At 32.5% G+C, this 12,213-nt stretch overlaps 1 long non-coding RNA gene across 1 annotated transcript; it reads right to left on the bottom strand.

Moving 5' to 3' along the window:
• Positions 1–490: 490 nt before the first annotated feature.
• LOC141622029 (uncharacterized) lies at positions 491–1,250 on the bottom strand. The gene is made up of 2 exons (XR_012532840.1): positions 1,156–1,250; positions 491–695 (listed from the first exon to the last, which is right to left on the bottom strand). It is a non-coding gene; the product is annotated as an uncharacterized LOC141622029 (long non-coding RNA).
• Between the last annotated feature and the right edge of the window lie 10,963 nt (positions 1,251–12,213).

Raw genomic sequence — 12,213 nt, 5'->3', positions numbered from 1 at the left:
TGAAATTTTATCAAGCTTTTCATATAATTAACGAAACAGTGACGTCATATTATCAAATGCCACATAGTAATCATCCAACATGCTTTTCTATTCCAACAACAATTCTATATATCTCATCAATCTTTCAATTCAGATCCCCCATCCTCCACATACATGCATCCATCAATTCATACAACATACTACTACATAGATACACACAGCACACAATCAGCACATAACGATCCCGACACATATCCCATGGTGACCGGTTCAAAATTGTAGGGCGAGTTCGCGACTTTAGGACGTCTCCCAAGTCTTTGCATTAGCTCCTACAACCTTTACCCCGGGTTCATTTTAATTTGACTCCTATATTCATTAGGTTCATTGGTTACAGGTTTCAGGATCGTCGCTCTGATACCATTTGTAACACCCCCATACTCCGAGTGCCTTACCAGGACCACTCAGGTATGAAGACATCACCATCTCGGTTGCCCGAGGTATGATAATCAAATAGACAAAACAGAAACAACATTTATTATAAGTAATTTAATGAATAAGTACAATCCTTGAAACCCAAACTTAAAGTACAATACATTATTCCAAACTAACTATTCTCAACTGAAATAGAAATAAAAGCTAAACTACAGCGGAAGACTCTATCGTCATGTCGTGGCCATCCCAGCTATTCCCGTATCATCTCTATACCTGCTCAATATCTGCTCACCATCCCCGAATGGATCACCGCAGGTTTTACAAAACAACACCGGTCGTACTAATCACACAATCAAAATAGATAACAACAATAAGACAAACAGACAAATTGAACGCCACACACACACACACACATCCAACCAACCGTCTCAATCACCGATCGTCCACTTTGGACCACCCCGATGGGGGACCGCAGCCGTTCCCACCTAAGCCCCGCTCATCGTACGAGCGATAACCCTGTCCATTAATGTGCACATCCCCTTTCGTGGCGGGTTCCACGAAGGGCGAAACTAGGGCGTGAGATCACTCCCGCAAGTGACCCCACTCAGCCGAGAACGCATCTCGAGAACCATCAACGAACACAACCACAATCGCAAACACAATTACAATCATCATATCAAACAACTAACTACAGCACATCACCAATATCCCATTATGGGACTAATACTGAGTAGGAAATCCTACCTGGAAAGCACAACACGCAGACGGTATCTACAGCTGTCTCAAAACGCCTCTTCTATGAATTCTCCTCCTAACATATAACACATAAAGACTACCATTCAAATACTACTCATAACAACCCCCAAATCCCAAATTAGGGTTTCATCAATCTTAACAAAACAGTATATAAAAATTGTGCTAGAAGCTTACCCTCGACGCAAGGAATCCAACGACGCGAACTACGATACAAACTGACCGTCTGAACTCCGGGAATTGTCAAGAACGCGATTAGGAAGAAGAACCAGTTGCTTTCTCTCTTAAACAGGTTTTAGGTTTTGTAAAAAGTGATTTAGAATAAAGACGAATATGTTTAAATACCTTAATCGCGTAATTAACAAAACCCGAGAAAAACCCCGATAAACCTGGACACTCGATCGAGTACCCAAGGTACTCGATCGAGTACCCTTCTCGATCGAGTGCCCCACTACTCGATCGAGTGCCCAACAGGTCAGAAACTATTTATCTTCGCAACTTGCCCTTACTCGACAGAGTAAGGGCTACTCGATAGAGTACCCCCCAAGACATAAATACGGAGTATTACAGGCCATGCTGAGAATACATGAGAATTAGTTGTTTTGGTTGACTTTTACATCCGTGTTTACAACTTAGTAAGTATTTTGTACGCGAAAGTGGCAATTAACCCCCTTAACTTTGTTCAATGGTGAAATTAGGTCCCTTAACTTTTAATTGTAGTAATCAAGCCCCATAACTTTAACAAAAAAGTGAAATTTGACCCCAATTTTTATTTTTCACTTAAATCTCAACAAAAATTCAATTTATATTTATATTACACAACTAATTATACATAAAAATTACTAATTTTAACTTTATTAATTTATATAAGATTAATTATTATTTTACATTCATCTATCATAAATAAAATAAAACTATGATAAAATTTGATCAACTATTCTTATATTTATAATAAATTGTCTAAAATTGTATAATTATAAAAAATACTACTTATTATAATTATAGATTGTATAAAATTTATAAAGTTATAAAAATTAAATTTATATTTAATTAATTGAATTATAAATATGAATATTGGTGGAATTTCATAAAAATCAAATAATGGTTTAATTGCACTTTTGACTAAAGTTAAGGAGGTTTGATTGCTACAATTGAAACTTAAGGGGGCTAATTTCACCATTAAACAAAGTAAAGAGGGCAAATTATCACTTTCGCGATATTTGTACGTTGATTAGTATTATTTTCAATTTCAATTTTAACAAATCAAGTAAATCAGATAAATGACATTCTAAAATTAGTTACTTTAAAGAATATTTGGAACAATATGACCAAAAATGTTAGTTAAATTATATCAAGTAAATCAAATAAAGTTATATCCATTTTTAATTTTGTATATAAATAACATCAACATACACTTACCATCAATATTTTAACGATAATCATATCAATTTCAGCATACCAAAAATATTAAAAAAAAGAACTTTTCTAAAAAGTTGATTTAAAGCAACAAAAAGAAGAAAATGGCAAAAATACGAAATAAAAAATACAACAAAATTCTAGTATAAAAATTCATGGATGGAAATTTTAATTACTATAAAAAGTAACTATTCAAGAGTTTATGAGTAAAGTTGCACATAAATATTATTTGAAAAAATCGCTCCAAATAATAATGACATGATTAAAAATGGCGTATTAAAATTGAAAAAGAAAAATATCTTATAGATTACTTAACATTCACAAAAATACGAATAATGACAAGCTTTGGGGACGGTCATGATGGGATTTGGGCTTGAAGCAACGACTATAATAATTAAAACTACAAAACTCACCTTAAAATTATAATCTTGCCTAATAAAAAGTTATTTGGCTATATATGATAATAAGGTTGCTATTTTCCAAGATTGGTGTTTAGTTGTTTACACGTGTTTAACAATACGTTGCATCACAAGTGAAAATGGGTTGACAACTCTGATTTATGAGTGAGTTATGACAATGAAAAATGCATATATAATGAAGAAAATTTTGAGATTTTTGTATTACCATTTACTTATGATTGTACATTGTAACAACGTTATGATATTTCAAATTTATATAGGTTTATTGTGTTTTGATATACTTTGAATATAAACTGTGTTGTTAATATTATAATATTTTTAGTACGTCGGTCATATACTCATCTACATATTTAGTAATTGCATATGAAATATATTACAAATCGAAAATCTTAAATACGGCTAATAATTATTTTAAACACTATACAGAAATAACAACACTTGAAACTGCAATCCCGTGCAATTTGCACGGGATTAAAACTAGTTAAAATATATGATTATAGATTCATTAGCAGCTCATAATGATAACAAGATAACCTAGATTATCCAAATAATAATAATAATAATAATAACAATAATAATAATAATAATAATAAACAAAATAAAAATAAAAATAATCCTCTAAAATGTACGTTACTCACCCTATTAAAGAATAAAACACTAATAAAATAATGTTAACATCTTAATTTAATAATGCTAACCTCTTAATTTAATAATGTTAACATCACAGAATAAAGAAATGTGACAAGAAATTACAGTCCCAAAATAAGCAAGGTAAGAAAATTACATACATGACAAGAAATTACAGTCCAAAAATAAGTAAGGTAAGAAAATTACATATCTGATGAGTACCTTGTAGAGGCTAAGACCAGTTTAGGGATGAAGGGGGTTGGAGGCCTTTGGGGGTAACAAAGTGAGTTGGATAAATGGTCTTTCTTTTATGAAAAACCTAATCAAATGCTTTGTGATATTTTTAGACCATAAATTCTCATTTGTGAGTCACAAGTTTATTACCTCTCACAAATTATAAGTGAGAATAAGTGGAGAATAAGTGAGAGAGATTGTGAAATGTCATAAGCTTGTCACGGTCATAAGCGAGGCTTATTGATTTTAGACGGTCTTTACAAGTTACAACAATACAACATACAAATAAACCACCTCATAATATAATAATTAATAAGTACCTGTTCTTTCTTACTCAATTTTAGCTCATTTCATTTCTGTTCAGTGTTATTCAGTTCAGTTCAATTTAGTTTCACTCAGTTCAATTCAGCTAATCTTTTCACAAATTAACTCTTATTTTTCAACTTTATTCAATTTAGCTAAGTTACATTCAATTAAGTTCACTTCAGCTTAGTTCCATTAAATTTAATTCAACCCCTTTCAATCGAGAAGACAGAGCTTAAGGAGCGAGTGAGATGATCACCCAATATAAAAACACTAACAATCTCATTATCCAAAAAAAAAAAGTATATTCACCTAACAATTTCACTTAAAAATTTTAAGTAAGTTTATAACTGACAGTCTGACATAGGCACACAACTTCACAAGAGACTACTCAATTATACAAACTAATTTAGATCCCGCGCAATAAATGCGCGGTATTTATAGAGTTTTTATTTTTGTATTACTTAATCATGCTAAATTAACGCTTCATCAATTTTTCATATTTCATGTAACTATATTTTGATATAAGGAAAAATATTGAACTGTAAAGTTATTCAAGAAAACTGGGTAAAATTAAAGTGTAAAATAATGGTAGTATCTCATTTATTGTTCATTTTTCTCCTTATTATATTTTGTTTCGAGCAAAAAACAAAATTAAAAAAGAAAACTAATGCAAGAGAATTAAGTAATGTGTCCAAATGTATTTTTAAAAAAGTATTTTTTATACCACAAAGCTAATAATTCCAATTTATTTCTTCTCTCATTTCTTTTTTTTTGTTATGAAAGTAATCAAAATCATTTATAATTTTGTTTATAAATAGTATGAGTCAAGTCATTCTCAAATAATATATCAATCAATAAAAGATTAACAATTAGTCTCGCTCATGACGGATATATCCGTCACAAGGTTGCGACGGGTCGAATAGTACCAATTACATGCAAGCGGGTTGAGAAGTGACAAGGCATTGGTACTGTGCGCATTATTATGACTATCGGATAGAGGTGACTTTTGGATAATAAAAAAAATCCATTTGTTTTCCCTAGGCTGACTATTTACCATAAGAACACTCTTTAACCTGATCTAAGCAATTTGTCACCAAACTACCGTCACTTTTTCAATTTCTCTTTTACTCTCTAAAAAATTGTTCTTCTCTCTCAATCTCTCTTTCTCTTATTTCAAAATCATCATACAAATCAAACCAAAACAAAAAACATTATTATTAAATATTGGTAAGATGGTAATGAAACAAGCTTCAAGACGGAAATCAGTGAAGAAGAATACTAGTATATGATGTTGGATGAGGTTATCTTTTTTCATAGATTTTATTTTCAGTTTATTTGTTTTTGATTTTGTTTGTGGTTTACTAATGGACACATGTAAATGATCCATGTCGACATATTATGGCTCAATTGGTTTTTGGTTTTGTTTATTGTTTTTCAGTGTCTTTGTATATGCTTTTGTGTTTAGGGTTTAATAATAGATAAATGCAATTGATAATGGTGGTTTCAATCTATTTTATTGTTTATTTTTTTGACTTTTAGTTTTAAAACAGTTTTTTCGATATTTGCAATGTGTTATTTGTATCCAGTTTAGGATTCAATGTTGTCTAAATAAATTGGTCACAATTTGAGTTTAGGGTAATGGATACATGCAACTGATAATGGTGGTTTAGTTTTTTATTTGTGTAATAATCTGTTGTTTATTCGGGCAATATGTAATTTGTAACCATTTTTGACTTCATTGCCGTATAGTTGAAATGGTCACAAACTGACTTAAAATGTTTACTGTTTCTGTATGTTTCATAACTTAATATGTCTTGACTTTGGTTAAAAATGTAAGTGGGTAAGCTAAAAATGTAGGTATGTAACATTTGTTTGTTAAATTAGGTAATTTTTATGTATTTGGACAATATTTAGTTTGTAACCACTTTAAATTTCATTGTTGTATAACTGAATTGGTTACAAATTGAATTAAAATGTTTATAGTTTTTGTATGTATTTGGGTAATATGTAGTTTGTGACCATTTTAGATATCATTGTTATATAGTTGAAATGGCTACAAACTGACTTAAACTGTTTACATTTTCTGTATGTTTAATGGCTTAAAACTATCGTATTTTAATGTTGTTAAATTTGGTTTATTCATTTTGGTGTTATTAGATGTTGAGGAAGGCCTGACAAATGAACCAATTAAGCCGTTAAAGGCTCGAGGAAAGAAGAAAGTTGTGACAAATACCCGCACCAGGTAAAAAGGGCCGCTGCCAAGAAACTGTAGCATCGTGAATGTTCTGTTGTACATAGTTGTTTGCATTTCTAAATATGGTAACATATACTCCCTCCGTACCAGACCAATGGTAGCACTTACCTAATACGGTCGTACCACACCAATGGTAACATTCTTTATTTGGCCCACAACATTAGCAAATTATCCTTATACCCATTTGATATTTACATAAAATGCCACTACATACCCCACCTACAAACTCTCAATTAAACTCACAATTACATACCCCACCTATTTTCTTCCTTCTTTACTCCTTCTTTTACCCTCTTTTCTTAAAAACCCCATTTTTTTTACCATGTTACCATTTGTATGGTACGGAGGGAGTATTATTCAAAAATTTGAACATAATGGACATTTATATTGGTAATGACCTTAATAGAAAGCTTGTTCAGCAGGGTGCTTGTCTCACACCTGAGCATTGTGCTATTTTGAATGCTGAAATTACTGGAGATGAGGTTAGGGATGCTATGTTTGCCATTCCTGGAAACAAAGCACCTGGGCCTGATGGATACAGTAGCCAATTTTTCAAGGATAATTGGCCCATTGTAGGTGGTGATGTGATTACTGCTGTCAAGAATGCTTATGAAACTGGAAAGCTTTTAAAGCAAGTTAATAATACTATCATCACTTTGATCCCAAAGATGGAAATGCCTGAAACTGTGCTGCACTTTAGACCTATTGCATGCTGTAACACTATTTATAAGTGTCTTTCTAAAGTGATCTGTGCTAGAATGAGCCGTATTCTTCCTGATATTATCAGTCCTTCTCAGGGGGCTTTTATCAAAGGGAGAGACATTGTTGGCAACATCTTGATTTGCCAGGACCTTGTTAGATTGTACAATAGGAAGAGCTGTTCTCCTAGAGTGTTATTGAAACTTGACCTTCAAAAAGCATATGACTCCATTGAGTGGTCGTTTGTTTCTGCAATGCTTGAGGCTACTGGTTTTCCTAAGAAGTTCATTGAGCTGCTGATGAATTGTGTTACCTCCCCCTCCTATTCTCTTTCCCTCAATGGAGAAATATTTGGATTCTTTAAAGGACAAAGGGGGCTAAGACAGGGGGACCCTCTCTCCCCCCTTTTATTCACTCTTTGTTTGGAATATCTCAGTAGAGTGCTTATGACAGTACAGAAGCATCAAAAGTTCAGGCATCATCCTTTGTGTAAGAGGATCAATCTCAATCATCTTTGCTTTGCTGATGACCTTATCATGTTTTGCAAGGGTGATAGAGGTTCTATTGAGCTCTTGCTTCAAGCCTTCAAGTATTTCTCCAAGGCTTCTGGATTGGTGATGAATAGTGGTAAGTCCAACTTCTACACTAATGGAGTTCCTGTTAGTCTTATCCAGGAACTTGAGCAGATCACTGGAATGAAAAGAAATGCAGTTCCTTTCAGATATCTAGGTGTTACTGTCTCCCCTAAACGCCTGTCTGTCATGGATATGAATCGTTTGGTTGATAATGTGGTTGAAAAAATTAGAGCCCTGGGGTCCAGGAAATTGTCCTATGCTGGTAGAGCTGTGTTGATTCAATCTGTTCTCAGTACATTACACTGTTATTGGGCTCGCATTTTTATCTTGCCTAAGACTGTCATTGATGCTATTGAGAAGATTTGCAGACAATATCTATGGTATGGAAAGGATCCTAAAGAACATCCTGCACTGGTTTCTTGGGAGAAGATATGCAGACCTAAGAAGCAGGGGGGTCTTGGTTTCAGGGACCTTCACACTTGGAACATTGCTACCATAGGAATGTATGTCTGGTGGGTGCAACAAAAAACTGATCACCTCTGGGTTCGGTGGGTGCATGCAGTGTATATTAAGTCTGCTCAATGGATGGACTATGAACCTCATAGTGGAGCTAGCTGGGCTTGGAGGAAAATTTGCCAAGTCAAGAACAAGCTCAAGTCTCTTCTCTTAACAGGTGAGCCTTACACAATTCAGAAGGGGTATGATTTTCTGAAACCTCTCACTGATAAGGTTACCTGGTATCCTTGGACATTAAATAATTGGATTTGTCCCAAGCACTCTTTTCTCTGTTGGTTAGTAGCTCAGAATAGGCTACTTACACAGGATAGATTGGTAAAGATGGGTATTTTGGTTAATAATTGCTGTGAAGTTTGTGGAGTTATGGCTGAGGATCACACTCACTTGTTTTTTGAGTGTGCTTTCGATGTAAGCAATGCCTCACTTCGATTCAATTATGGTGCAAGATACTGTTACCTGCACATGACTGTATACACTGGTGGATCACATGGAGGACCCATTCTGCTACTAAGAAGAAGGTTGTTGGGGTCATCCTAGCAAGTCTCATGTATCATCTATGGCAACATCGTAATACTTGTAGGATTGACCAAGTTGTTCTTAAGCCTATGGTATTAGTTCAGAGGATGAAGCAAGATGTTAGAGCTCGGCTGAAAATGATTGAGTTAAAGTGTAAAAATAGGACTGTTATTGAATGGGTGAATGAGTTATGAGGTCCTTTGCTTCATAGCTTATCTCCCTAGTTTTAGGTCTTATTAAAAAAGTGATGTAATGGGACTTTTTTGATGATTAATGAAATCTACTTACATTTCCCCAAAAAAAAAAATATATTGGTAATGACAAATATAGTGTTACCATGTTTGAAAAATATTACATATTCATTTATTATGTTAGCAGAAATATTGTTCACATTTTTATCAATAATGTTTACGTGTTTGAAAAGATTTTACATGTTCGAAAAAAGTTGTTCACATTTTTATCAATAATGTTACCAAATTGTAAATGCTAACATATTGTTCAAGCAAGGCAACATGTCCATTGTTCACATATTCATTTATTCTGTTAGCAAACTATTTATGATAATTCAAAAATGTGAACATAGTGAGCTTTTATATTGGTAATTACAAATATAATGTTAACATGTTTGAAAAAAAGTTTATATAAAATTTTTTTACATTGTTATCAATAATGTTTACATTTTTAGCAAAAATGTGATATTAATACATCATTTGTTACAAAAAAGGACGACAACATTCTCAATAAAAATGTGAACATAAATCAAAAGTAGTTGGGAATATTACCACACACTACCATAAACTATAAACATATTTCACATAATTGTAAACATTACATGTTTACCAAACTAAAAGCATTATAGTAACATAAACTCTTATACAATTTATGATCACATGTCCCAAATAATATTAATATAAGTTTGTATAAATTTATATAAAAGACATAAACACCATATGCTCATGTTCACATATCAAAAAAACATGTCTACATTAATGAATCATATGTTACCAAACAAAAGACGGTAACATTCTGAATATAGATGTGAACATAAATCGAAAACAACCGAGAATGTTGGTACACGCTAACATAAACTATAAACATAATTCACATTATTGTAAACATAACATGTTGACCTAACTAATGCATTATACTAACTTAAATTATTCCACAAGCTCTGCTTACATATCACTGCTTAAATGTCCCATAAAAGTGGTTACGTAATATTGAACGTCGCAAAATGTTTAAATCGAAATATGGTTCTACATATGGTGGTGTTATTAATCCGTTTCCAAAATCCAACTATGATGTTTTCTAATCCCACATGGAGTAGGCTTTCCTACTATTAAATTCAACGGCCCGCGAGTGTTTTTTATACATCTTCCATATGAGTTCCATTTCTCAGCGGGCAATCCAACAAGAGATCTTAAGTAGTTTGTACCTCATGTGGAGGTTGACATGACGACAAAGAATAAAAAAAATAGACATTCAGAAGACAATTACCAACATATTAAGTAGATTGAAGGGAGGTTGAAGGCAGGTTGACAGGGCAACAAAAAGTTCAAAACTATACACGTTTAGATGATAATTACCTACATATTCAGATGATAATTAACTACATACATATTTATTCATCATAAAATATTGACTAAGCAATACTTGTCATAGGTGTCAGAGTAACAAAAGGATCAGATATAGTCTTATATTTTTTTATACTTTAATTAAAATATTATACTTTAGTGTTTTGTAAAAATTATATAATTTGATGAAAAGATTAATTTTAATGAAAATAATTATATAATGAAATACATTATAATTATGAATTTCGTTATTTTAGTGAATACAATTAAATTATCAAAATTTCCTTATTTAAAAAGTTGTTTTTTGGAGGGAAAATTTGTGAGTTCGCGTATTCTTTTATTATATAGGGCATTTTAATACAATATTCTCTTTGTACCAATTATTTATTTGCTTTTTTTAAAGGATATTTTATTCAACGAAAACATATGATTATGACGAGAGAATTAGTAATTCTACTCCCTCGTCCCGGTCAATTGTTGTCCTTTGTTTTGGCATAAAGACCAATAAAAGAGGAAGATGCCAATTATTAATTGACAAGTGGACCAAATTGTGTATAAATTGTCAATTTGCTCATCTGGTTCATTCTTTGTATAGAAAAAGGATAACAATTAACTGAGACACCCAAAAATAAAATAGGACCGGAACAAAATGAGTATATGTAAACCTTGAAAATGGTTTGATTACGCATTTACGCATTTACGCAACAAAGTTTTCACACTCCACCTTCACAAATGCAGGACTATCTTTCGACGTTTTTTTTCAAAAAGATATTATCTATAAAATATAATTAAAAAGGTACCCTAAAATGACTAATAAACGGCACCTAGATAAAGCCACGTAAGATCTAAAAAGTCACCTGGATCCAAAAATCCACTTGTCCTTATTATCCAACGCGTCATTTTTTACACCACCTTTCCTATGCAATAACAAAGAAAGAAAAAATTAAAAAAAGCGCCGCCCTTCATCTTCATCTTCACATACCTCCATTCCAAACCGGGAAAACCCAGATTAATAGCTCAAATTTATTGCCTAATAACTCTAATTGATTGATTGCCCCATTATTCACCATCATACTATGTCAATTAAAGAAAGGGGAAAAAAACCGGCCCTTCATCTTCACCCTCTTCGTATACCTCCGTCTGAAACCGAAAAGCCTCATTATTTACCATCATACTTGTCAATTAATTACACCATTATTCCCCATTATTACATCTCTATTATATCTACTACGTCATTGTTAATGGGACAACTCAAGCGGAATCCTCTACCAAATTTGACGCGGGTTAGTACTCTACCTTTTTGTGTTTGGTCTATCTCAATTAGACTGCAAATATAGACATCTAAACTGAATATTATCTTTTTGTTATTATAATTTTGTACTTCTTTTAAATTGACTTATGCAAATTTTAAGTGCTCAAACATAAATATAATTATGTTAACTGTCGTTTTATTGAAGTTTTAAAACTTATTGCAAGTAATTCCTGATGAAGCGCATAATTTTTTGAGTCTTTAGGCTAATAATTTGGGTTCCTTGACAAAATAAAAACTGAAATGTAAAACAACCTGCTAATAAGGAAGTTGGCGGATGTAAATGTGCGGTTTTGTAGGTGCTTTTGTCGCATAATTTTTTAGTGTGCTGTGGTGAATTTCTATGAGACAACTCAAGCGGAATCCTCTACCGAATTTGACGCATGTTAGTACTCTGCCCTCCTTTTTTGGACTATCTCAGTTAGTACTCCATATCCCATGATACGGGTTATAAAAACTCAAATGTAAAACAACCTGTTAGTAAGGTAGTTTGGTGATAGTAAATGTGAGGTTTTGTAGATGCTTCTGTCGCATGATTTTTGAGTGTGCTTTGGTCAATTTCTGAAGTCTTTAAGGTCAAATACTTAAGGGATGATTCTATTAT

This window comes from Silene latifolia, chromosome X (genome assembly GCF_048544455.1).
Source record: "Silene latifolia isolate original U9 population chromosome X, ASM4854445v1, whole genome shotgun sequence".
NCBI classification, from domain to species: Eukaryota; Viridiplantae; Streptophyta; class Magnoliopsida; order Caryophyllales; family Caryophyllaceae; genus Silene; species Silene latifolia.
This window is presented reverse-complemented; position numbering and strand designations above follow the sequence as displayed.